Genomic DNA, 25,848 nt, shown 5'->3' on the forward strand with positions numbered 1-25,848 from the left:
GAATTCCATCCATCCATTTAGTTCTGATTGTCCCAGGTTGATTAATAACAGGTTAAAAAGGGAATAACAAATGTCTGGCGCTATGATTTTCAGTTCCTTCTGGGGGATTTTGAAGCTCTTAGCTCATAGCTCTGAAAAAACCTTAAAGGAAGACACTCAGGACGTGTCCTAATCTCCTTCCTCAAACTTTAAGGCTGATGCCTGACACCTAGTAGAAGACAGTTTGTTGTGGTACATTCATTAAGGTTTTGTTATTAACATTTGTTTATATAAAACAAAGGTAAAATTCAGCTTTTCAGAAGCGAGGCGATTTTTGTCTTCTCTAAAAGGAAGATCAATTCAATTCAGTTTTATTTATATAGCGCCAAATACAACAAATGTCATCTCAAGGCACTTAAATAGTATAGCCCAATTCAAGCCAATTGGAATTCAATTCATTGTAATCATAATTATTTAAAATAATAATCCAATAATAATCCAATTCATTCATATAGAGCCAATTCAAAAACAATTTCCTAGAGAGATCAGACATGTGTATGGGGAAATGTGTTATTTATTGTCTCTCAGCATTAACCATCAGACACTATCGATTTATCAGGAGTCGGTTTCCCTCTGCTTATTTTTTCTTTTGTCTGTAATCTTTTAAAAATGTGATTATTTTCCTTTGTGGCTGAACCTCATTCTGTACTGGTAGATATTTTTCACGTTTCCACCAGCTTATACTGCACACAGTCGCTATAACTTCCCATAGTGGATACCTTGCACAGCAATCACTGATCAGTTCCATTCTTGTGGTTATTGCAGTCTGATTGTGGCACAAAGATGAAATGAAGTTCTCATTCTGGACACAAAACTTTCAGAACTTTTAGAGCACAGATCACTTTTTAGATGCCAAAACTTTTTGTTTCTTTTCTATACAGAAGCTATAAGATTTTAAAGGAGAGTATGTGAGATTTTCTAGTTTCAAAAGCTGGACATTTGCAGCTGAGCTATGTGAGACACTTTATGTTATTACTTACTATTAAAGTGGTGTTTCAGAGTTCTGGTTCTGCTTTTAACTCATCGGTTGCTTGAAATGCATCTTCATACAGAGAGCAGAATAACCAGGGCTCTAGAGTGCGACCAAATTGTTCGCACGTGCGACCTATTTTCTCAATGGTGCGACTAAAAAAAATCTGCAACCACCCGTTCGAGGAAGAAAAAAAAATAAAAAAATCGGGACCCCCCTCTGATTGGCCCGTGTACGTGTGTACGTTTGAACACGCGCATCCTGTAGTCAGACAGAGGTGATGAACCTCGGCCCGTCAGATAAACAGTGGATGTAGCGAGAGGCGTCTGGCTGCAGACCTGCACTGTCAGGACCCATGACCTGCACTGTCAGGACCCTTAGTTGCAGACATGCACTGTGACGTCACCTGCACTGTGAGGACCCGAAGCGACAAGCGAGGAGCACGTATTTTTCTTTCCCCATTTGAACTGTGGAGACGACGAGGTGAGTAAAAGTCGAGTGAAAACAACTTTCTTTCATACGAAGAAACAGAAACAGTCTTTATTCACTGGAACGTTAGGTTGCACACTATATACTCTAAAGTTATATTAATTTTAAAGAATCAGGGTTTTTTTTTAACTTTTGGCTAGTCTTCAGCGTTGTTATCGTATCGATAGTGCTCACTTAAATGTGCCATTTTTCGTATCGATAGTGCTGACTTGTATAATTTTGTTTGACTCATTACGACATTATTTGTCTCTTACAGATGCATATTTCAATAACTATATACTGTAAAGTTATATTAATTTTAAAGAATCAGGTTTTTTTACTTTTGGCTAGTCTTTAGCGTTGTTATCGTATCGATAGTGCTCACTTAAATGCGCCATTTATATATATATATAATTTAGTTTTACTTATTACGACATTATTTGTCTCTTACAGATGCATATTTCAATAACAACCGCCGGCACTACGCCCAAAATCGAACGCTGCACGTCATGTTGCAAACTGTTTCACTGCCCTCTGTGCCTACAATTTAAACCAGCAAAATTGTCCAAGCTGCAGAGCCACTTAGAGGCACATACAAAAGGTGGCATTTTATTTAAAGGTAAGCATAATGTATTTGTCTGTTTGTTTGTACTCATAAGTATTAGCCAACGCTACTAACTTCTTTAAGGGAATGTAGGTTGCAGTGAAGAACATCTGACACCTCACTTTCTGTCTTTTAGAAACCTATCCCAGTCACTAAATCCTGGCAACTGGACAGAGAAAACTGGACTACAAATTCAGGTAAGAGTATAAAGTATGTATAATGCATATATTCATATTAATAGTTGAGTACTCAGGAAGAAGAGCAGCAGGCAGAGGTCTCCAAGAGAGCCAGACTTGCTGATGTGGACACACCAGTGGAAGGCGTAAGCTTTTGCACAGTATCTATTGGTCAGATACTGTTGGTGTGGCAGCTATAGTACAGACATCTTTCTTTCTGTCTTTTCCATAGGACTCGGTTGAAGATCGCATTCTTCAAAATTGCAGACATGCAGCAGAGTGGGCTGAGGCCAACAAACCACTGTTGTCTGCCAGAGTGGACCTGCCTGACGTTCTGGGCATGGGGGAAGAAGAACAGGCAGAGGCTGCTCTACAATATGGGAGGTTGTGGAACGAAGAACTGGACGAGGATGAAAGAGAAGCGATCCTGGAGCCTTTCAAAATGATATTTCACAATATTAACGACATGTTGATATTTTGTGAACAGGTAGTCGACAAAAACAAAGATTTTTTGTCATATTGTGAATGTTTGACTGAATAAACACTACAGAACATTTGATCATGTTGTGACTTGGTGTGCTTTTTATGTTTTCTCATTGATCCCTTAATAATTTGACTAAGATTATACCGTAGATATCAAGAGTTAGGGTACTATTTAGTGGTACTAAGGTGTTCCAGCAGCACAAGAACATAATTGGCATAGACATAGAACCAAACATGAAATTTATGGTGGTTAAGGATAAAAATACAGAATAATACAACAGAAAAACTAATTGAAACAAATATATATATATATATAAATAAAGAGCAGTGCGATAAAGTCAAAATGAAATGATAATGAAATAGCAGTGACTTACTCTATAGTATACAATAAAATGTACAGTATAGGCCTATGGCATCTTGTGAGATGTTGGCTTATGAATATGAGCCTAAGAGAAAATGTGTGCAGTGACCAAACAAAAGTTTACAATACAAATAAAAACAATAGACCGGGAATTGATAGATTTGATGTCGTACTGTTAACTAATTAATTCATTTGTGAGGAACTCTTGAAAAATATAGCGTTTAAAATCGTTTAAAAATACGTGCTTCCAATACACACGCTTTTATTTTGAAAGGCTTCGAATCAACTTCCGGTCCTCACAGTGCACTTCCGGTCCTCACAGTGCAGGTAACGGTCTGCAACAGGGTCCTGACAGTGCAGGTCTGTGGGTCCTGACAGTGCAGGTCTGCAGCCAGACTCTCTTGGATGTAGCCGCGGGTGATAAGATGAAAAGAACGATTGACAACTTTTTCGTTAAGTTCTGATACGTCCGAAAATAACCACAACCAATGCTCTGACACGGAGCCATCAACCTCCCACGTTATGTCATGCCCTGGTCCGGGGCTAGCATCAGATAATGAGCCACATACGATCGACTCCGAGCCAGAACAGAAATTAAAAGGGGTAGCCTAAAGTGTATACATTTCGAAGAGAGTGGCTTGACCAGTTTCCCTGGCTAAGATGCAGTAAAGCCGATAATATAATGCACTGTATTTACTGTAAAGTGTGGCAATAGTGCATTTGTGACTGGTTCTAAAACATTTCGAACTGAAACGCTGAAAAAGCACAACGCATCTATGAAACACATTACCTGCCGCGATAAGTGCACTGCTCAAGTGTCCCATCTGGGAGCGTATCTATGTTCCCACGACCCACTGGTCCCACAGCCCACTCGTCCCACAGCCCATTGGTCCCACAGCCCAATGGTCCCACGTCACTAAGACTTTTTTTTATTTTTTAGGCCCATTGGTCCCACAGCCCACTGGTCCCACAGCTTAGGCCCTATGTCCCACAACTCCATGTTCTCACATTTCTGAGTAAACTAATAGCAAAAAAGGTGTAAAGACATTTGGCCTGCACATGCTAACCTTTTTATTTTATTTAATTTTTTTAAATTATTTCCTCAGCTGTTTTTTTTAGCTTCATTTCCAAAAGTAGAAAAACACCTACAACTGCACTGGTACTACTAATACTACTGCTACTACTAATAATAACAATAATACTATGTATTTCATGGCTAAATTGGCTTTACACAATAAAAAGTGGCCTATAAAATATCATCACAGTCCGGGGTGGCGCACTTGACCAGTGTCATTCATGACCCGGTGGTAAGCTGCCATAAAATAACATTTATTTATTGGATATATGTGTTCCTCATGTAGTTGAGGAACATTCCCATGCAGACCCCACATAAAAATTCTGTGTGGGCCTCCCTCACTGTGCTAAGTGACAATATAGATTAGTCAAAACTCTCATTAAAATTCTAAATTTTAGACCAATGGGCCTAAAAAATTATGTTAAAAGTCTTTATGATGTGGAACCAATTGGCTGTGGGACCATTGGGCCGTGGGAACATAAAGCTGACCCCGTCCCATCTCCCCGCTGCCTTTCAGCGGCAGGCAGCAGCAAACAGATCATCGGACGAGGCCCAGATGATGATCAAGTTTAACGTTGCCTACCATATTGCAAAAGTTCCCTTCACTAAGTTCAAGTCCGAAATAATTCTTCAGAAGAAAAATGGCTTGAACATAAACCCGACGTACAGCAATGATGTCGCGTGCGCGCATTTTATAGGAGTCATCGCAGATACACTGAAAAAAAAAGACGTCTGTGCTAATTGCGAACAGTGAGTACATGGCATTCCTGATCGTTCAGGAATGCGTCATTGTGTACGGCCGTATCTCGAGTAGAGGAAGACCGGTGAATATACTGAACCCAACTACAGGAGTTGGCCATCCGAGGGGCATGTGACTGCAATGGAGGATAGTCCATAAGACATTGAGCCATGAGATGTTCAGTTTGAAGCCCTTAAAACACTTGCAATTTTAATTTAGATTTTCTTTTTATTTAATTTATCTTGAGATGTTTTAAGTTTAAATTGCAGGCCAGTGAAGCACTTTAAGCACCAACACTTTTTTCAGTAAGTTTCAGTAAGTAGTTAGTAAGTTAAGTTCAGTAAGTTTGTAGAATTGTGCTTCAAATAAAGATCTTTATTTTGACCAGATTGCTAGTTAATCGTTTACAAGTCAATATTACCTATATGGACAGCGATTTAAAAATAAATAAATAAAAAAAGTGAACCTGTAAAACTGCGGTGTTAAATGCAATGCTTTTGAAAATTTGGGTGCACCTAACTTTTGTGCTGGTGCACCTAAGAAAAGAAGTTGGGCGCACCAACTTGCAAAAACAATCATATAACAATCAGCTTTATTAGCCCTATATTAGTACATAGGGTATGTGCACATATACAAGGAATTTGACTCCGGTTAGCTTAGCTCTCTGTACAAGAATAAAATAAAATGGCACTGTATATTGTAGTTCTCGGAACGTTTACTGTCTTAGGAAAAGATGGCACGTTACAGGCGTACATGTCCATCCCCCACATAACCTGGAATTACTCAGCATTCAACTGTCTCTGAGGTCATCATTTCAACCAAATACAGTCACACCACAAGACTCTCATGCACAAAAAACAACAAAGATGTCATGACGCGCATGAAGAAAAAACAAAGACATCACTAGATACAGGAGGCTCAAACTTTTATGTAATGGAAGTAGGCAACGCAACAAATTAGCTATAAGGAGCAGAAAATAAAGAGAAAGACAACACTGGCTAACGTCTGTGCTCTCATGCATCGTGTTTAGAAAACGCAGACATTTAGTGACTTCCGCCTATGCAGAATTGTGACAAACATTGATCTAGACTAGAGTGAGGTAGAAGTTGCATTAATTTCACCTTTCAGACTGAGGCTACATTGTAAAAAATCTTATCTGTTTCCGATTTATGATCACATACTGAAGTGGCTCAAATCGGAATTGAAAATAAATTCCATGTGACTTGTGTTGTTCATGCTGTCAGATCAGTTTTGAGAGATGAAACATCTTCAAGAAAAAGTCCAGTTACTTATTAAAGCTCTGAGGAAAACCATGACCTGAATAACTGAGAATCTACACCAACAATGTGTTGGATTGTTGGGGATCCTCAAAGCCTCCCTCTACATTCTTCACTCAATGCTGTGCGCAGCCAAAATGTTCTGCCTTAATATAACTAAAAAGGTAAACACACCCACAGAGTCACCGTTTCATCTTTGCAGTTTGGTTTTTATATTTCATCATTAGCCAGTAGCTTTAACTGTCCAGGCAATTAAATCAGTTCCCAAAGGTTTGATCTTACTAACAGAGTTGGCAGCCAAGCCTGTTTGATTATTTCAAAGGGAAGAGAGTTATTTTGTGTCAAAAGCTGAAAATCCAGGAAAGGCACAGGTTTTTCATTATAGATAATGAACTATCAGTGATTTATCTCAGGCCAACAAAAGAGTTTAAATCTCACTGGATGTCTTTGCTGATACAACCTAGTGGATTTTTCCTGAACTCTCGTTTAGGTTCATCAACTCATTTGACTGACAGAATGACATCCATTTTCTGAGGCATCAATCCACAGTTTCACACTAAGCACAAGGCTACCAAGTTTTTGGCTTAATTACAAAAAGGTTAAAAACAAAAGCTTCTAAGCTGCTGCCTGCTAACAGCCCAACATATGTGATTATCACAGTCACAGTTTCAGTTTACAGCCTGTTTTACAGTGGAATAAATAGCTGAATGTCTGCACTGCAGAGCCTACACATCTGTTGAACTGAAATAACATATACTTATATAATATAAATTTAGATTTGTCACGAATTATAGCAGTGTTTCCAAGTCCTGGTCCTTAAGGCGCACGGGCCTGCATATTTTCCATGTTTCCCTGCTCCAGCACACCCAGATTCTAATGAATGGGTCTTCATCAGCCTTCTGCAGAGCTTAAAGAGCTGAAGAGCTGACCCATTTAGGAGGAGACAGAGATTTGACAAATGCTGAGCCCACTAAGTTGTTGTCCCTCCTCGTAACTGATGATTTCTGGACACTGAGAAAAAATGAAACTGACCGATATTTCTATTGTTTTTATGTTGATAAAAAGACAAAAAAAAAAACAAGCACGAACACGATCATAACTTGGAAAAGCTTTGTACATAGTTGTGTATATGAATTCAGAAAGGATAAAAAAAGGAATAAATAAAAGAAAACCATGTGGAAATTTGTTCAAAACAAACAGTGTCCAGGAGAAGTTGTGGAATGCAAGGCACCACCAGGCAGTGATGTCATCAGTGATGTAATCATATTCAAATAAGGTAAATTTACTACCTTCATAAACTTTGGGTCACACTCAATATTTTTCCCATTTTATAACAAACCACTACCTTCCAATTGGTGGGCAACTGCTCTTCCTCCTGAGCTACAGCCGCCAAATGTCAGTTTGTTTCCCCAAGATTCATTAGAAATCTCCTTGTTAGTGCTTATTTTTGACAATTTTATTCTTGGGGATGATGAGTCCGGCCAGCTCGAGCTCAGTCAGGATAAAAATGTTATGTCTCACACTCGGTTTCCACCACCAGTCATCACCAACAAGTTTGATTTCCATCAATTAAAAGGAAAAACGGGGCTTTTGTAGACCGTGCAGACCGAAGTGCAGACCGAGCAGTCCCCTGCTTCCGAGCAGTAAACACCATGAAACAGGCGCGGCTGTCGGCAGGTGGTGGTGGCAGTGATACGAAGGGAGAGAAAATAGCGCCAATCGATTGTGAGGTCTGACTTTTTCCTGGAGAACGATTTTGTGATGCAAATGTATTACTCTTTTGAACGCATATTGTATCCAGAAGCAAAACGCTTTATTTTTGTGACCCCAGCCAACTAGTCGGACTACTTTCGTCAACACCAAAACGAGGCTGGAACTCTGCTCACAGGACGCAGTAGGGGGTAAGTCAATGTTCATGAATGATATTGCTAGTATGGGATGTTATACAGCTTCATGTCAAAAGAGGCGAATTATCCTTTAATGCTTGAAATCAATTTCAATTTGTATGCACTTTAGTGCAAACTTAAGTGTTTTTAGGCCTAGAGTCAGGCCAAAGAGTTCATAGGAAAGCCATCATGCTCAAAATAAATTGAGTTGAAAAGATGGAGCGCACCCCATCAAAACAGAAAGTGTCTGGATATTTATCTGGATTCTCAGTTAGTGTTGGGCTTATGTTACCTCGGGGGCCTTTTTACTGGCTCTGCAACAAATGATGACAGAATCTTTTGCAGCGCTAAAGCAGCAGTTCATTAAATTTTCTGACAGGACGGCGGTGAAATAATGGAGCTAAGCAACCTGCAGTTGAAAGAGAGGCCTCATCAGTGTCAAATGATCTCTTCCACTGTCAGTTATCTGACTTCAAGTGTCCTCATGTGGCTGTATGAGTAAAAGAGGCTGACAGGTTGAAAAGAGAGTCAGGTTAACTCAAATTCAGCAGGTTTGTGCTTCTGTAATAATTTATGTCTCACAAATGAGTTACACCCTCATCTATTTTCAGCTCTGCACAGACCACAGCATTGTGTAAATCCAGCTTTAAACGAGCTTAATTAAGAAGTTTACATGGTACCCTGTGGTGGATGCTCTTACCACCACCACATCGTGTTAGTATTTATTTATTCTATATTTGCATTTTAGATAATTTGAATGATTTACTTACACTTGTTCTTCTGCTTTGAGGTGCTGCAAATTCCGATCAGCTGGAGGAGGAAGCCTGGAACATACCACTCTTTCTAAAAGACTGGGGGGGACTTTATTTGTTAAATTTGGTCTTGGTTCCTTAATTTTATCACTTTAACATTCACTTATTATTTGTGTTAAGTTAAAGTTAGTTTTGCTTTATTTGTTTTATCTTTTTCTGTAGCTAATTTTGTAATTTTTCCCTTTTATTATGCTCCATAATGTGGCAGATTTAGGCTACTCCGTCCTTATTTAAGCAGCCTTTGGTTCTTTGTTTGGAGGTAAGTTTTTGGTTGTGGTGTTAGTGTTCAATTAGTTGACCTCATTTTAGTTGGGCCCAAATTAGTTTTTTGTATGATTTAATTGTTATTCATATTTGACTTTTTTGGATTTATTAATTTTTGGAACTATTAAATTGAAATTGTTCCTCATTTTTTGAATACCTTTGTTCTTAATTAAGCTTCGTCCCTCACATACCCTTTGAAATAACACATTAATGAGGATTTCTACAACTCTAAATACTTTAATTTGTTCACTTAGTTTTTGACATGAAAATGATCTATGACCAACAGGATTTCTTTGCCACACAAGTCTTCACCCCTCCTCACACAGTGTCAGTAAAGAGCGCTGTCTGCTCGTATTATTAAAGTAGAAAGACACTAATTAAAAAAACATGCTATATGGTGCAGCTCTGGGTTTTTTTGGTGCCGCTGGCTCAGCTCTTTCAGCGGCTGCTTTCAAACCACTTTTGTAAGGAAGTTTTCTGCTTCTAGAAAGCCTCACATACAATAACATCTGTTATTAACACTGGGTATTCAGCGATGTAGTGGTGCCTTTCATTTTCTGGACAATATCTAATTAGCAACCCATTCAGCATCATATATATAGTGACATATAGGAAGGGCCTTCTAATTGGCATTTCTCCTCCTGATGCTTGACATTGACTGTAGCTCAGGAGGAAGAGCTGTTGCCCACCAATTGGAGTTGTAAGTTAGACTTATTTCCTGTGGGTGTTTCCACCAGGGTTGCCCTTTGTTGCAGATTCTGTTCAAAACCTTTATAGACAGAATTTTCAGAGCTCTGGGAATAAGTCACACCTTGAACTGTAAGAGTTTAAACATCCCGGTGTCTTGTTCACAAGTGGGGGTATAACAGAGCAGGAAATTTAGCGGTGGATTGAGGCACCATCCACAGTGATGGACACTGGGCATCTGCCGTGGTGAAGAGCGAGTTAAGCCGTAATGTAAAGCTGCTGAATTATCAGTCGATCCATGTTTCCATGGGTGGAGTTTTAGACATGTCCCACAGGGAGGAGGCCTCAGACCAGACCCAGGACTTGCTGGAGAGATTATATTTAACAGTAGTGCTTCGGAACAGCTAAGTGATACCCAGAAGAACTACAAAAGGCTGCCAACACCTAAAATAAGGAGCCCAAAGCTATCCAGCACCAGGTCCTGGATAAGAGAAGATGGATGGATAAAGTTTTTCCCAAGCAGCAGATGTGGCTGCATAGTGGTTCCAGAAGCCCACAGATGTACAGTAAATGTTTTTTTGCTGACGCTTTGCTTTGCGGTAAGACGTATTGCATCACTTCCTGTTGTGTACTGTAGAATTTCTTGCTCCTCTTGGACTACTATGCCCTAATAAGTTCAAGGTTAGACTATTGCAATGCACTTTATGTTGGCGTCTCCCAGTCTTCTCTCAGGCACCTTCAACTTGTGCAAAGCGTTGCTGCACGTCTTTTAACCAACACTAACAGACGTGTGCACATCACTCCTGTTCTTAACTCCATCAATTGGCTTCCTGTCCTTTGTAGAATTGATTTTAAACTTTTAATGTTTGTTTTTAAGAGCTTTAAAAACAGCGGCCTTGCCCCATCATATTTTTCTGAGCATTTAACAGTCCGCAATCCTGGTAGAGCTCTGTCAAGTGCCCAGGTCAAAATACAAACACTGGGATGACCGAGCCTTTTCTGTCGCTGCCCCCAGGCTCTGGAATAAGCTCCCCGTCGAGCTGCGTCTTATTTCTGACCTGGGCCTCTTCAAATCCAGGCTAAAAACCTACTTTTTTAGGATTGCTTTTAATACCCAGTAGTATGATGACACTTTTATCTTATTTTATCTTATTCGATTTTGTTTTATTGCTTTCACTGTTTTATTGTTTTTTTTTTTTTTAACACCATTCAAAGGATATCTGTGGGAACAGGGAAACACGAGTTAATGACCACAATAATGTCACATATACATAAAGAGAGTAAAGTGAGAAAATGTGTGACAGATGAGCTCCCCCAGCAGTCTAGGCCTATAGCAGCTTAACTCTGGGATGTTTCAGGATCACCTGAGCCATCCCTAACTATAAGCTTTATCAAAAAGGAAAGTTTTAAGCCTGGTCTTAAAAGTGGAAAGGGTGTCTGCTTCCCGGACATTTACTGGCAGCTTATTCCACAAGAAGGGGCCTGAAAATTGAAGGGTCTGCCTCCCATTCTACTTTTAGAAACTCTGGGAACCTCAAGTAAACCTGCAGTTTGGGAACGAAGTGCTCTGTTAGGAAAATATCTTACAATGAGATCTTTAAGATGTGATGGAGCTCGGCAGGGGCGTCGCACCCGTGGGGGATGGGGGTGTTTCGACACCCCCACTTTTACAGCAAGGTGATTTCATCCCCTCCACATTTTCCAAAGGTAAACCCGTTTTCCCACCCTCGTAGTGCACCAACATACAAGAAAAGGAGCGCACCTCAGCTCCCTTACGCTGCACGAAAAGGCATTAGTCAAACTGAACAGACATTCACCCAATCACAGACTGTTGTCAGCGATATTGATATTATGTCAGAGACGAACAGCCGGAGCTAGTGATGGGAAGCTCGGCTCTTTTGACTCGGCTCCCAAAGAAGAGCCGGCTCCCGAACGGCCACCTCTGGAACCTGATTGGACACCTCAGGTGTCACTCCAGTTGATTGACAGGCAAGTCTCGTTGAAAGATGAGTGAGAAACGCGGCGTCTTTGAAATGAGTGGCAGGCATAGAGAGTGTCCTGTTGTACTGTCAGAGTGAACCTACTTTTGTGGTTTTAAAGTAAGTTAAAGCACAAGAATGGAGACAAATAGTTTAAGATTAACACAATATTGAGGTTTAACCAGGCTGTCTTGTTTTGTGTAGGGACAGATAACAATGAAGAGACCCACCGTAGATCGGCAAAAGAGGGCAATTTGATAGCCTACAGTAAATCCACGGTGATAACTCCGTGATAGTGATTAAATGTTACATTTTGTGATTAAAAATGTGTAAATTATGATACCGTATCTCTATTGTGAGGCTTGACCTTTTTATATACAGTCTTTGGACTTGATGTGGTGCTCATGTGCCACCCCTGGAACACCCCCACATCTAAAATCACTGCTCCACCCCTGGAGCTCGGTGATTAAGAGCTTTATATGTAAGGAGAAGAACCTTGAATTCTATTCTGAATTTAACAGGGAGCCAATGAAGAGAAGCTAAAACTGGAGAAATATGATCTCTCCTGTTAGTTCTCATCGGAACTCTGGCTGCAGTATTTTGGATCAACTGAAGGCTTTTCAGAGAATTTGTGGGACAGCCCAATAATAAAGAATTACTGTAGTCCAATCTTGAAGTAACAAATGCATGGACTAGGTTTTCTGCATCACTCTTGAGACAAGATGTTCTTGATTTTAACAATATTACGAAGATGAAAGAAGGCAGTCCTAGAAACCTGTTTTATATGCGAGTCAAATGATAAATTCTGGTCAAAAACTAGAAAATTTCTGAAGAAATTTAGAAGGGGCCTGCCAAAGTGTGCGTATCGCTCAACCAATCACGGCTGCTCAGGAATGGTTTGCAAGGCCTAAAGAAGAAGCATTCAAGCCTAAACGGCATCAAAGCCGTTTAAATTTAAAAATTTAAAGCGGCGAACTGTCCCTTTAAAGCGGCGAACCGTCCCTTTAAAGAGGCGAACTGTCTCTTTAAAGCGGTGAACTGTCCCTTTAAAGAGGTGAACTGTCCCTTTAAAGCGGTGAACTGTCCCTTTAAAGAGGCGAACTGTCCCTTTAAATCGGCAAAGGACTGGCTGGGCCACTAATAGCCTTGTTTCTATGGTAATTAATCTCCCTCAATTAACTGACAGTTAAGCTGCCCCAGCTGCTGCTACACGTTTTCAATTTTAAATCCCATAGACTTTTGCCAACGGAATAGTAATAGGTGCCTTGCCATGCATTTGCATGGAGGCTCTCCTATGCAATGCTATGGCAGGCCCCAATAACTCCAAGGTTCCTCACTGTAGAACTAGAAGCCAAGGAATTACCATCTGAGTAACTATATAGCTAGACAATTTCTCCCTGAAGCGCTCAGGTCCAAAGATAACGACGTCAGTTTTGTCTGAATTTAGAAGCAGACAGTTCTGACTCATCCAGGTCTTTATGTCTTTAAGAGATGCTTGTAGTCTGACCAACCTATTGGGTTCATCTGGTTTTATAGATAAGTACAACTGAATATCATCAGCATAGCAATGGAAATTCATGCCATGCTGTCTAATAATGTTACCTAATGGAAGCATGTATAAAGTGAAAAGAATCGGTCCAAGCACAGAACCCTGAGGAACTCCATGACTTACTCTGGTGTGTGAGGAAGATTCTTCATTTACAAGAACAAACTGAAATCTATCAGATAAATATGACTTAAACCAGCCTAATGCAGTTCCTTTAATCCCAATAACATGTTCAAGTCTCTGTAATAAGATACTGTGATCGACTGTATCAAATGCAGCACTGAGATCCAACAGGACAAGCACAGACACAAGTCCGCTATCAGAGGAGATCATTGGTAACTTTCAGCAGTGCAGTTTCTGTGCTATGATGCACTCTGAATCCTGACTAAAACTCTTCAAACAGATTATTTCTGTGTAAATGATCACAAAGCTGAGCTGCAACTATTTTTTCAAGAACTTAAGACATAAAAGGGAGATTGGATATTGGTCTATAATGAGCCAACACCTCTGAATCAAGAGTAGGTTTTTAAGTAAAGGTTTTATTACAGCAACCTTAAAAGTCTGAGGTACATATCCTGTCAACAAAGACAGATTGATCAAATCCAATATGGAAGTGTCAATTAAGGGGAAAACCTCCTTGAACAGTCTGGTTGGGATTGGGTCTAAAACACAAGTTGATGGGTTAGAAGAGACTATTGCTGTCGTTAGTTCAGAGAGATCAACTGGACAGAAGCCGTCTAAATACAAATCGGGTTCTAAAGATACTTCTAAAGCTGCTGTACTTGATGATACATCACTGATAATAGTGGGAAGGACTCCATCAATCTTCTCTCTAATAGAAACAATTTTATTGATAAAGAAGCTCATGAAATCATCACTGCTGAGAGTTAAAGGAATACCTGGCTCAACAGAGCTCGGACTCTTTGTCAGCCTGGCTACAGTGCTGAAAAGACACCTGGGATTGTTCTTATTTTTTCTATCAATGATGAATAATAAGCAGTTCTAGCTTTACGAAGGGCTTTCTTATACGTTATTAAACTATCTTTCCAGACTAATTGAGACTCTTCTAAATTAGAGGAACGCCACTGTCTCTCCAGCTTTCTTGCAGTCTGCTTTAAAGCACGCAGCTGTGAATTATACCAAGGAGCCAACCTCTTCTGACTGATTACCTTCCTTTTCAGAGGGGAAACATTGTCCAGTGCTGTACGCATTGAAACTATAGTGCTGTCAACACGAGAGTCAAGTGTTGCTGGAGTAAAGTTTAGGTAGTCGTCCTCTGTCATATCTGCACATGGCAGTGAAGAAAAGGATGATGGAATTAATTTTTTAAATCTGGTTACAGCATCCTCTGATAGACACCTTCTATATGTAAATTTCTTCTCAGAAACTGTATAGTCAAGTAATGTAAACTCAAAGGTTATCAAAAAATGGTCAGATAAGACAGGGTTATGAGGGAACACTGTTAATTTTTCACTCTCAATGCCATAAGTCGGAACAAGATCAAGGGTGTGATTAAGGCAGTGAGTCGGTCTGTGAACACTCTGAGAAAATCCAATAGAGTCTAATATAGAATTAAAGTTCATATTCAGGCTATCATTTTCAACATCTACATTTTAGTTTTAGGGTGGCAAATAAATTTGTCCATATTTCTAGAAATGAGAGCAGCTCCTTCCAAAGTGGGATGGATGCCGTCTCTCCTCATCAAACCAGGTTTTCTCCAGAAAGATTGCCAATTATCTATGTAGCCCACGTTGTTTGCTGGACACCATCTAGACAACCAGCGATTGTAGGACGACATGCGGCTAAACATGTCATCACTGGTCAGATTTGGCAGGGGTCCAGAGAAAACTACGGAGTCCGACATTGTTTTGGCAAAATTACACACCGATGCAACATTAATTTTAGTGACCTCCGATTGGCGTAACCGGGTGTCATTAACGCCGACGTGAATAATTATTTTACCATATTTACGTTTATCCTTAGCCAGCAATTTTAAATAGGATTCTATGTCACCCGCTCTGGCCCCTGGACTGCATTTGACTATGGCCGCTAAATGCCACGTTTCTGACTATAGAGCTGCCAATTACCAGGGTTTTGTCCTCAGCGGGTGTGTCGCTGAGTGGGGAAAATCTGTTTGAAGCGTGGACAGGTCGATGGTGAACAACGGGCTTGACTTTAGAGCTATGCCTCTTCCTGACAGCAGGGTTGCCAACTCTCACGCATCTGCCGTGACACTCACTCTTTCAGACTTAGTGTCACGCTCTCACACTTAACAAAGAAATCTCACGCTAGATAATTTTTTCTTTCTGTGTTGATTTTTTTCACTCTCGTTCTATAATTTCCGAATGCTTAAACTCATGATTGGACCACAGCAGAGTGTCTAATCCCTCTCTGGTTGTTGATTCGCTGGAAACGGCTTGTCATTACGTCAGTCGCTACGTCAGTGACGTCGGTCTGCCAAGGCGAAATCTGATTGGTAACGCAGCGCTGTCTCACTACAGCAATGTAGTGTTATTCGATTCAAGTGAGCGCGGCCTAGACTAGTTGATCTCTGTTAAATAACATTGTCTTTTGAAGGGCAGCTGAGGATGAAGGCTATGAATGAGATGTGGATTTAGAATTTGCCATGTCTAACTAGTCACCCTAAAATCGACTAGAATGGAAGAAATTGCATTTAAGAAATGCAAAATTTTCTAGAGGAAGGCCCCACACTCTGCACTATTGCATATTCATAAAATGTATACATGTATCTACATCATATCTACACAGATTTATATATATCTGTACTGTGGAACAACTTCTGAGATGCGTGTCGCGAACCGACCCGCTGAAATCTCACTCCAAGGTTTTTGGAAAAGTTGGCAACCCTGCTGACAGTCACCCAGCCACGTTGTAATCCTGGCTGCTCAGGTTCTGCTCAGGTTCTAACACTCACTCCTACAGATCTTTAGTCTTTATTTTCACTTTTTAGTGGTGTGTTTGGTTCTCTAGCTTATCATGGCTACCAGTTATCTCCCTCCAACTCCTGCTTTCACCTACTCTGTGTGTCAGATGTTGTGTTTGTTGTTGTGTATCGTCCACCTGGCCCTTATTCGGAGTTTCTGTCTGAATTCTCAGTTTTTATTCCAGTTAGTGCTGAGTATAGATAAAGTCATTGTAGTGGTGACTTTGATATTCATGTAGATGTTGAAAATGACAGCCTAAATATTAATTTTAATTCCATATTAGACTCTATTGGATTTTCTCAGAGCCCTGCCTTAATCACACCCTTGATCTTGTGCTGACTTATGGTATTGAGAGTGAACAGTTAACAGTGTTCCCTCATAACCCTGTCTTGTCTGACCATTTTTTGATAACTTTTGACTATACATTATCTGAGAAGAATTTTACATACAGAAGGTGTGTATCACGATGCTGTAACCAGATTTAAAGAGTTAATTCCATCATTAGCTAGTCACATTAATTCCATCATTAGTTAGTCACATGGTAGTTTCTTCACTGCCATGTGCAGATATGACAGAGGACGGCAACCTAAATTTTACTCCAGCAATGCTTGACTCTCTTGTTGGCAGCACTATAGTTTCAATGCGTACAACACTGGATGATGTTGCCCCTCTGAAAAGGAAGGTAATCAGTCAGAAGAGGTTGGCTCCTTGGTATAATTCACAGCTGCGTGTTTTAAAGCAGACTGCAAGAAAGCTGGAAAGACAGTGGCGTTCCTCTGATTTAGAGGAGTCTCAATTTGTCTGGAACGATAGTTTAATAACGTATAAGAAAGCCCTTCATGAAGCTAGAACTGCTTCATTGATAGAAGAGAATAAGAATAATCCCAGGTGTCTTTTCAGCACTGTAGCCAGGCTGAGTCCGAGCTCTGTTGAGCCAAGTATTCCTTTAACTCTCAGCAGTAATGGAGATTCTTTTCATGAGATTCTTTATCAATAAAATTGTTTCTATCAGAGAGAAGATTAATGGAATCCTTTCCACTATTATCAGTGATGTTTCAAGTACAGCAGCGTTAGAATTATCTTTAGAACCTGATTTGTATATAGACGGCTTCTGCCCAGTTGATCTCTCTGATCTAACAGCAATAGTCTATTCAACTTGTATTTCAGACCCAATCCCAACCAGACTGTCCAAGGAGGTTTTCCCCGTAACTGATGGGGAAAATTCCATATTTTCATATTCCATATTGGATTTGTCTTTGTTGACGGGATATGTAAATCAGACTTTTAAGGTTGCTATAATTAAACCTTTACTTAAAAAACTTACTCTTGATTCAGAAGTGTTAGCTAATAGTTACAGCTCAACTCTGTTATCATTTACATAGAAATAATCTATTTGAAAGAGTTTCAGTCAGGATTCAGAGTGCGTCATAGCTCAGAAACTGCACTGGTAAATGTCACCAATGATCTCCTCTTAGCCTCTAATAGCGGACTTGTGTCTGTGCTTGTCCTGTTGGATCTCAGTGCTGCATTTGATACGGTCGATCACAGTATTTCATTACAGAACATGTTATTAGGATTAAAGGAACTGCATTAGGCTGGTTTAAGTCATATTTATCTGAAATATTTTAGTTTGTACTTGTAAATGAAGAATCTTTCTCACACACCAGAGTAAGTCCTGGAGTTCCACAGGGTTCTGTGCTTGCCTTGGACCGATTCTTTTTACTTTATACCTTCTTCAATGTAATTTTGAATTTTTTTCGTAAAGTGGGTGTTACTGACGTCATCGTCGTGCTACTACCACAGACAGCCCACAGACCTGCTGCCTATTTATTCATTCGGCTAAAATTCAAAATTAGTAACCCGGATTTTTTTTAAGTAAGCGACGCACCTCCACGTTATCAGTGCTAGTGTAGAGTAATTAATAAATTATAAACAGCATAGTTTGTGCCTGTATAAACTTGCCCATAGGCAGGGGCGGAGCTACGGGGGTGGCTACGGGGGCATTTGACCCCCTTGAAATCTGATTGGCTACCCCAAGTGCCCCCCCCCCCCAGATGATTGACATGTTACCGCACAGAAGGTTATGATAAACCTGACGGAGCGCTTCCATTTTCACCGGCGCAGCTTTTGCAGTCTTTACGGTAGCAGTTCAGCTGCTGTGATAAAACCTGACGGAGCGCTTCCATTTTCACCGGCGCAGCTTTTGTAGTCTTTACGGTAGCAGTTCAGCTGCTATGGAAACGCACAGACCAATCCCACGTGATACTACTCAGCCAATCAAGTCTGTGCATTACAGGCGGTAAACATTGCGAATCTACAGTGCAGACAGAAATGAGATTGAGTCAAGTCACACATGAAAAGACGATAGATAGCATACAGTTAGAGAAAACAAAGGGAGATATACAGACGACTGACTTGAAGAAAGTTGAGAAACAGGAGTGAGACGGACAAAGGGAGAGGAACGGACGACGGAGCCAGAGAAAGGTATAGAAAATTAAGGAACAAATGGCACTCTCCAAAAAAAGAAAAGTGGACAGCGAAAATAGAGCATTTAATCCGGAATGGACAGACTCGTTTCTGTTCATACTTCCCACTGGGAGCATTAAAACAGTGTGTCTCATATGTTCAGAGACTGTGGCACTTATAAAAGGTGCCAATGTGAAACGCCATGAGACAAAACATAAAGGTTTTGAACAAACATACCCACTCAAATCTGAAGTGAGATCACAGAAAATAAGTGGTTTCAGAGCCCAATATGACCAGTCCAGAAAGCGTTCAGTGAAGACCTGTTAGGTGTCACTCCCCTTCAGACCAGTACAAGAGGAGAAGACATCTATCTGGCCATAAAGGAGATGTTAACAAAGAGAAGAATAGAGCCAAAACAAGTGGTTTCAATAACCACAGATGGAGCCCCTGCTATGACCGAGAACATTATACTTATCTGCAGTCATACATACATGTTCAGTTCTATGTTACGTGACAATAAATATTGTCAAAAAGTTTTTGAATTGTACTGAATTCATTTGATTTAACCGTCAGGTTGTGGAAGTTGCCTTTAGGCGAAAAGATGAGCCGAAAACTTCTCACATTAAGACTCTGTGAGTCGCGTTTATTAACTGACCAAAAACTGACAGTTCCAACTGGTAGTTCCAACTGACAGTTCCAACTGACAGTTCCAACTGGCAGCTCGCGCATCAACAGAACAGCTGCTATCATGAAACGTCACCGGATCTCTTAAAGAGACCGCAACTATTAAATGCATCATAACATTCAAGACAATGAACCGCACAACATTAAAGACGATGAACCAACAACATAACAGATAACAGAACACATATAAGAAAGTGAATTATGCCGTCAGTGTTGAGAGCACTACACATGCCCCCCCAGAATTCACTCTAACAGAAAACCTGAGAAAAAATATCAACGGCGTGGGGGGCGAATCAAACGTCCAGTGCGGCTCCGCCAAATTTGAGAGTGCGGAACCGCCCCCTCAGTGGCTGTCTGTGGGGCTCCCCTGCGGCATGGTCGAGGGGCAGGAGGAACGGAAAGGGGGGGCCTAGTCAGAGGCCGTCCCCGTTTTGGGGGCTGCGCCAACTCAACTGGCCTGGCCAGATCAAGGTGAGCTGGTTTAAGGCGGTCCACAGAAATACACTCCGGTTTGTCCCCAATGTCCACCACAAAGTGCTTGTCCCCAGTTTCCACAACACGGAAAGGGCCCTCGTAAGGCAGACGGAGAGGTCCGCGGTGCCCATCCACACGAATGAAAACATACCCGGCAGACTGTAGGCCACTGGGGACGTGAGAGTTTGGTAGACCATGGCAGGAGGTAGCAAGTGGAGCAAACAGCTTGGCATTGTCTAACAGGCTGGAGCGCTGGAGTGTGGCTGACCAAGGGGTCGTGGTGCTGGGGACAAAATCCCCGGGGACCCGCAGTGGCTGACCGTAGACCAGCTCTGCAGAGGAGGCCTGGAGGTCTTCCTTCGGCGCTGTCCTGATGCCCAGCATGACCCATGGGAGCTTGACAGCCCAGGAACTGTCCTTCAGGCTGGCACGCAGGGAGGCTTTCATGGACCTGTGAAATCGTTCACAGAGGCCATTGCTCTGGGGGTGGTAGGCCGTGGTGCGGTGGAGTTTAACTCCCAAGCTCCCTGCGACAGCGTTCCAAAGCTCGGAGGTAAACTGAGCGCCACGGTCTGAGGAGATGTCTGAAGGGGCGCCAAAACGGGACACCCAGGTGCCAATAAATGCACGTGCCACATCCGCTGATGTTGAGGATGACAGTGGAACAGCCTCTGCCCACCGTGTGGTCCTGTCGACCATAGTGAGTACATGAGTGTAACCCTGCGAGGGTGGAAGTGGGCCAACTAGGTCGATGTTGACGTGGTCGAAACGTCGTTCAGGCACTTGAAATTGTTCTAGTGGCGCTTTGGTGTGGCGGTGTACTTTGGCACGTTGGCACTCCACACAGGTGTTCGCCCAGTCCCTCACGTCCTTTTTAAGTCCGTGCCACACAAACTTTGCTGCCACCAGCCGTTGTGAAGCCTTGGTTCCGGGGTGTGAGAGGCTATGGATGGCGTCGAAAACAGGCCGCCTCCACTTTGCAGGCACAACAGGCCTAGGGGAGCCCATAGAGATGTCGCAAAGCAGAGTGGTGCCAGCGTCGTCGAATGCCACATCCTGAAGCTGCAGCCCAGTAGCGGATGAATGGCAAGCCTGCACGTCCGGGTCTGTGGCCTGCTCCGTTGCCATGCTGCCGTAGTCCAAACCGAGGTGGACCGCCCCCGCAACAGCACGGGAGAGGCAGTCTGCAACTTGGTTGTGCTTCCCAGAGAGGTGTGCAATGTCCGTCGTGAACTCTGAGATGTAAGTCAGCTGCCGCTGTTGCCTGCCGGACCATGGCTGAGTGACTTTGGACATGGCGAAGGTCAGAGGCTTGTGGTCCACAAAAACGGTGAACTGGCGTCCTTCCAGCAGTGAACGAAAGTGTCGGATGGCGAGGTACACTCCAAGTAGCTCCCGGTCGAAAGTGCTATACTTCCGTTCACTGGGACGTAACTGCCTGCTGAAAAAGGCGAGAGGCTGCCAAGCTTTACCCACCCACTGCTCGTAAACCGCACCGACCGCGTAGTCCGAGGCGTCCGTGGTAAGTGCGATTGGGGCAGAGGAGGCGGGATGGGCCAACATGGCAGCCTTAGCCAGGGCTGTCTTAGCGTCCACAAAAGCCTTGTCTCTTTCCGGGTTCCAGTCCACAGTGTGTTTAGGCTTGGCACCTTTCAGAGCCTCGTACAGGGGCCGCATGGTTTGGGCAGCCCTGGGGAGAAAACGGTGGTAAAAGTTAACCATGCCAAGGAACTCCTGTAAGGCTCTGACAGTGACTGGGCGTGGAAAAGTGGTGATGGCCTCCACTTTTGACGGAAGGGGAACAACCCCGTCCTTCGTGACTCTGTGCCCCAGAAAGTCTATGGTGGACCGACCGAACTCGCACTTGGCTGGATTGATGATGAGCCCGTGGTCGGTAAGTCGCTCGAACAGAGTGCAAAGGTGCGAAAGGTGCTCTGGAGGTGATGAACTGGCCACGAGGATGTCGTCAAGGTACACAAACAGAAAAGGCAGATCCCGTAACACAGAGTCCATGAGCCGCTGGAATGTTTGAGCAGCATTTTTGAGCCCAAATGGTGTGCGCAGGAATTCAAACAAACCAAACGGTGTGATTACAGCTGTTTTTGGAATGTCGCGAGGGTGTACGGGCACTTGATGGTATCCTCTGATCAGGTCCACCTTCGAAAACATGACCTTGCCAGCCAGGTGCGCTGAAAAATCCTGGATGTGCGGCACTGGGTAGCGGTCAGGCGTTGTCGCGTCGTTGAGCCGTCGGTAGTCCCCGCAAGGACGCCAGCCCCCCCCTGGTTTGGGGACAAGGTGTAGGGGAGAGGCCCAAGGACTGTTGGAGCGTCGAACAATCCCCAGGCGCTCCATCGACTCGAACTCTGTCTTGGCTACGGCAAGCTTGTTCGGCTCGAGGCGTCGAGCGCGGGCGTACACAGGTGGGCCAGTGGTGTCGATGTGGTGCTCTACACCGTGCTTGGCTGTAGAAGAGGAGAAAGTGGGCTGGGTGAGTGCTGGAAACTCGGCGAGCAGCCGTTGGAAACTGTCCGTGACAGAGAGCAGGCTGGAGAGGTGTTCTGCGCCAGAGTCACTGAGCGCGCAGGCATAAGAACAGAAAGTGACGGCGTCGATCAAGCGCTGATTTTTAACGTCCACTAACAGTCCAAATGCACACAAAAAATCTAATCCTAAGAGGGGAACAGCGACTTTGGCAGTCACAAAGTCCCAGCCGAAGCATTGGCCGTCAAAACACAGTTCAACATGCCTTGTGCCGTATGTACGGATAGGGCTTCCATTGGCGGCTTCCATGGGGGGGCCGTGGGTGTCAGCCACCACGTCCACCTGTGAAGCAGGAAGTAGACTCCACTGTGCCCCTGTGTCGCAGAGGAATCTCCGGCCGGAGATGGAGTCGTGGATGAAGAGCAGCCCGCCGGTATGGCCGACGCTCACGGCCACTAGTGAGCGCCGGCCTTGGCGTTTCCCGCTCCACTGAAGCTGCATGGAGAGCGGCATCGTTTGGCCTTGGGGCCAAACCTGGCATGGTAGTAGCACACACCTGAAGACTGCTGCCGACGCGGGGCTGCTGCTGCGATGAGCATGTGATCATCAGATATTTCTGATACAGCAACAGCACCAGCAGGAAGAAGGGCAGCTGCGCAGGGCTGTTGACTAGCCAGGAAACACTTGTCAGCCTCAGCAGCCAGTTCTCTACAATCAGTGCTGGCAGTGTTGGCCAAAGCAGCTCTCACATGAGCAGGCAGTTGGCGCAGGAAAAGGTGGAGGAAAAGGAAATCTGGCTTGTTGTCACCGAGCAGATCGAGCATTCGGTCCATTAGCTCTGAGGGCTTGCTGTCACCGAGCCCTTGAAGAGAGAAAAGCCTGCTAGCCCTCTCTGTGTCAGATAGTTTGAATGTTTTCAGTAAGTATTCTTTCAGAGTTTCATACTTTCTCGTCAGAGGAGGACGTTTAAGAAGGCTCACTACTCCCGATGCCGTAGAACTTCCGAGGGCAGATACCGCATAGTAGTATTTCGTTTCGTCGGCCGTTATCTGACGCAAGGCAAACTGTGCCTCAGTCTGAGCGAACCAGGCAGAAGAAGACGATTCCCAGAATTCGGGGAGCTTGAGAGACACAGCGTTTGCGGTCATGGCGATCTGGATACGTCCAGTAAACAAACGTCGGGGTCACCAGTGTGGAAGTTGCCTTTAGGCGAAAAGATGAGCCGAAAACTTCTCACATTAAGACTCTGTGAGTCGCGTTTATTAACTGACCAAAAACTGACAGTTCCAACTGGTAGTTCCAACTGACAGTTCCAACTGGCAGCTCGCGCATCAACAGAACAGCTGCTATCATGAAACGTCACCGGATCTCTTAAAGAGACCGCAACTATTAAATGCATCATAACATTCAAGACAATGAACCGCACAACATTAAAGACGATGAACCAACAACATAACAGATAACAGAACACATATAAGAAAGTGAATTATGCCGTCAGTGTTGAGAGCACTACAAGGTATTGATTACATGCAGATGTTGATACAACTACTTGGCTACTTAAATATATATCACACTAAATAGTTAGACATTATGATCTTCCGGACCTTTGCTTCGAGAAATTTTCTCTAACTGGACCTCTTTAAATTTTACTTGAATACCCCTGCCCTAGAAGGTAGAAGATCTATGCTTTGTTGAAGCTAAGATGGGTATTGTTTGTCTCTGGTTATGGCCATGCTCTGCACTGTGTCCTACTTACCTGTGTAGTATGTTTTGCTTAGTTAAAACCTTGTCAGTCTTTGTATGTCATGTCAAATTGTTGTCAGTTTACTTTTTTGTTTTTGTTTTGGGTTTTTTGTTTGTTTTTTTGCTGACAATTGAGGGACTGCTGACTGTGTGAACAACTGACTATCTGTGTGTGAGAGTAACTGTGTAACAGACCCAGTGTCTGAGTAACTGTGTGACTCAGTTATTATGTGCATTTTAGTTTCTGTCAATGGTATCAGGGTGTTGGTAAATGCACCATATTCATTTTGTACATAAATAAACTAAAAATTGCACTCAAAATGGCATCTTCTGTCTGCTTAATACGTGGCTACTTAAACATTATTGCAAATTGAAATTACTGTTTATAGGTTTATATAAGAAAGATCAATACACATTAATTAACTTGTAAAGGCACCAGAAATAATCACTTCACATCTTTCATCTGTAGTCCCTGGAAATTGTGTGTGTGTGTGTATATATGTATATATATATAGTATAAGACAAAAATTATCACAAGTCATGACATATCAAAGAAGAACACAAGACAAGAGAACAACATTCGTAAGTCCATATAGGAATAAATAATAATAATACAATAATAATAAACAGATATACATTACTCAATTACTAACAGATGGTTTGATGTTCTTCTGGTGCCACATCACTGTTAGCGCATAAACTTATTTGTGTGTGGTGTAAACCATTGACCCCCTGAAAAACACTTGGCCACCCCATTGCTACCCCAAGAAAAAAAGCCTAGTTCCGCCACTGCCCATAGGAAACCGTTTCATGGCCGAATATCTCAAGAGAGCAGCCAGACGCCTCTCGAATATCTTCGGAACAGCTCCAAATGACCAACAACAAGCAGGGGTGAGTAGAACATCATGTTATAATGTGAAATCAAGGGCCCAATGTCAAAAAAACGGTCTTATCCTTTAAAGACATAAAGACCTGGATAACTCAGAACTTTCTGCTTCTAAATTCAGACAAAACTAAAGTCGTTATCTTTGGACCTGAGCGCTTCAGGGAGAAATTGTCTAGCTATATAGTTACTCTAGATGGTATTTTCTTGGCTTCTCGTATCACAGTGGAGTTATAACCTTGGAGTTATTTTTGACCAGAATTTATCATTTGACACACATATAAAACAGGTTTCTAAGACTGCCTTCTTTCACCTTCGTAATATTGTTAAAATCAGGAAACATCCTCTCTCAAAGTGATGCAGAAAAGTCCATGCATTTATTACTTTAAGATTGGACAGCAGTTACAGCTGCAGGTCTCTTTGGGTTTGTCTTAATGGGCGTAGCACATCTAACCACTGGGATTTTTGCTCCAGCTCTTTAAAGTTGGATGGGATCTGCAGTCTTTAAGTAAATTGCTTTAAATTGCTTGTAAATTGCGCCATGCTTCACTGTATTTTGGGGAGATGTTAGGTTTGCAAACTGTGTTTTCCTTGATGAGCTTTCCAGCTTCTTTAGGCATAACTTTGGATTCTTTGTTGCCACTGATTAAAGTCCCCCTTGCCCGGTTTGAGTTTCTGTGAACGGCCCTGTCTAGGCAGGTTTGCTATGATGCCATATTCTTTCCATTTTGTGATGACGGATTTAATTAGTGCTCTGTTTTATATATGTCTTACAACCCAATCCTGATTTGTACTTCAAAAAC

The 25,848-nt window shown here is 42.6% G+C and overlaps 1 long non-coding RNA gene across 2 annotated transcripts; it reads left to right on the plus strand.

Annotated features, from left to right (window-relative positions):
- Positions 1-1,471: 1,471 nt before the first annotated feature.
- Positions 1,472-2,795, plus strand: LOC142373117 (uncharacterized). Of its 2 annotated transcripts, XR_012768402.1 has the most exons (4): positions 1,472-1,492; positions 1,931-2,096; positions 2,218-2,278; positions 2,490-2,795. It is a non-coding gene; the product is annotated as an uncharacterized LOC142373117 (long non-coding RNA). The 2 variants fall into 2 exon arrangements; XR_012768401.1 differs by lacking the exon at positions 1,472-1,492 and having other exon boundaries at positions 1,898-2,096.
- Positions 2,796-25,848: the final 23,053 nt, after the last annotated feature.

The sequence above is a fragment of the Odontesthes bonariensis genome, chromosome 22, assembly GCF_027942865.1.
Source record: "Odontesthes bonariensis isolate fOdoBon6 chromosome 22, fOdoBon6.hap1, whole genome shotgun sequence".
Classification (NCBI taxonomy): domain Eukaryota; kingdom Metazoa; phylum Chordata; class Actinopteri; order Atheriniformes; family Atherinopsidae; genus Odontesthes; species Odontesthes bonariensis.